Source organism: Sardina pilchardus, chromosome 1, assembly GCF_963854185.1.
Source record: "Sardina pilchardus chromosome 1, fSarPil1.1, whole genome shotgun sequence".
In the NCBI taxonomy this organism is placed as follows: Eukaryota; Metazoa; Chordata; class Actinopteri; order Clupeiformes; family Clupeidae; genus Sardina; species Sardina pilchardus.
In genome coordinates, this window is record NC_084994.1 from 38684367 (window position 1) to 38686866 (window position 2500).

Consider the following 2500-nt stretch of genomic DNA (forward strand, 5'->3'; position numbering starts at 1 on the left):
TTTCTTTTGTTTTTTTTCTTTCTTTCTTTCATTTTTGTCTTTCTTTCGCACTTGCTTGTCGGTTCATTGGCTCACCCACAGTGGTTACCATGGTCTCAGTGAACTGTTGCCAAGGTGACAGCTTGCTCTGTGGAAACAAGTGGAGTGGTTTGGAACTTTTCTGGGAGCAAGGGATTGTGGGTAATGCAGAACAAATTGCCCACCCCCCCCCACCAGCATTCCGCTGTGGTCACCAGGGTCACAGTGACCTCTCGGTTAAAATTCAAAACATGCCTTAATGGTGCGACAGAAAAAAAATGTAAAAAAAAATGACTGTGCTGAGTGACAGGATGTGTTTCATAGTTGACAAAAATATAGCCTAACTTCCCTGACCACAACAATAACTGTCTTGTTGCATTATATGTCCTTAGTGGAATGGACTTAGATATGTCATTATAATATTCATACAATCTCATAGCATAGCCTTTGTATAGTGCATATACTGTAGGTCATGATGACATTACAGTAGAGTCTTCATTACACAGATTAGCAGTTTTTATATGAAGCTTAATCCCTAGTGTATAGATACAAGGACAAGATTAGCTAGACATTACACAGCACTTCTCAATGCATTAATCTAGTATTAAGGTTAAGGATAATCAGATGATATTTATATGTGTTATATATATATATATATATCATGACATCTCTTGTTTTTGTAGGGGAAGTTACATTTTTGTCAATAATAATACACGCTGTAACTCAACTCAACTCAACCTTTTTTGCTGTCACACCATTTAAAACTGTAAGACTAGCCTTTAGTATACAGTACATTATCCTTCCTAGTCATACTGACACTATTGTGAAGGTACTGTAATTGCACACAACTTCTACTGACACAGATTCATGATTCATATCACTGTGTACAGTAGATAGTGTGAATTGCTATTGCTTGTGTCACCTTGTCAGTGACTGGGACGGTATCCGCTCATTGCCAAATTGTTAAGCAAACTCAGACTCAGACTGACAAATCTGCAGTTGTTGGTCTGTAACCCTGTACAAAAAAGCTCAGCCTAAAGCTCTTCCTGTCCCATGGAACCGTGCCTGCAGAGAGGGCAAAGGGTGCTTTATCTCTCTCTCTCTCTCTCTCTCTCCCTCCTCTCTCTCTATCTCTCTCTCTCTCTCTCTATCTCTCTCCCTCCTCTCTCTCTATCTCTCACTCTCTCTCCTCTCTCTCTCTCATGCTCTCTCAGCCTCCTCTCCAACTCTCATTTGTTCTTCTCTCTCCCTCCTCTCTTTAGCTCTCTCTCCCTTCTTTCTCGCTCTCTTTCTCCATCTCTCCCTCCTCTCTCTCCCTCTATGTCCCTCCTCTTTCTCTATCTCTCTCTCCCTTCTTTCTCTCTCTTTCTTCATCTCTCCCTCCTCTTTTTCTTTCGCTCTGTCCCTCTTCTCTTTTTCTCTCTCTCTCTCTCCCTCCTCACTCTCACTCTCTCTATCTCTCCGTCTCCATGTTTGGCCCAGGGGTATTGTGGGTACTCTCCCTGTAGCCTGGCTGTCAGACCGTTCAGGATTGGCAGCCTGCAAATCCCTCAGGCTCTTAATCAACGCCAGCGGGCTATTTACAGTGCAGTGCATGGTACCATGTAGTGGCGTACCGCACCGCACTTAGCCACACCACGCCACGCCTATTCACGCATAGCTAGACGCACATTTGTATGCATACTGGTACTGTATGTCTACCAGTAGATTTATTCGTATCCTGTATTTACATTGTATAAACAATGTAACCTACAGTATATATTTCACACATGGGCATTTCTGTGGAGCAGCTCTGAGAAACGGCAGTCGGCCCAGTGTTGAATCTTGAACTCTGTATTGCTACTGAGTTGCGGCTGAGAGGTGGCTGAGCTTCGGGTCCCAGGCTCTCTGCTTAGTCCCACTCACATTGCATTTTGAGATAGGTCTGCTAACTAAGTGACCAATCAGGCTCACTGTGCGTGGGACTGATCACAGCATTGATGGCATCAAAGAAGTCCGAATCTACCCAGAGGCAGTCAGAAGGGTGTTGCTGGATGGAGCGAATACAGGGTTTGTTTGGGCTAAAAGAGGAAACAGGGGAAGTTACAGTACAACTCCGCATTAGAGGAGAAGCCTAGTTAGTCGTGGGGCCCCAATTTATAAGACGGGCAAGGTGTAAAAAGGTCTTACCTGTGGGGCTAAATTAGTGATTAGTGTTTTTGCCAAGTCACTAAATCAGTGATTTTGCTGAGTCACTAAATCAGCTTTAGTTAGACTGAAGACTTGCCCATTAATCAAATTAGAGTCCTTGAGTGTCCATTGTGCATTCACACCGCTACACCAACCCCTACTGTACCTCCCTCTCTCCCTCAGTCTACATCTCTCTATCTCTCATTCTCTCTCCTTCACTCTACATCTCTCTCTCTCTCATTCTCTCTCCTTTACTCTACATCTCTCTCTCTCTCATTCTCTCTCCTTCACTCTACATCTCTCTATCTCTCAT

General features: G+C 43.7%; 1 protein-coding gene across 1 annotated transcript in view; it reads left to right on the forward strand.

Moving 5' to 3' along the window:
* Positions 1 to 2500, forward strand: part of LOC134078695 (phosphofurin acidic cluster sorting protein 1-like) — an 85769-nt gene that overhangs the window by 29026 nt on the left and 54243 nt on the right. The window lies entirely within an intron of this gene.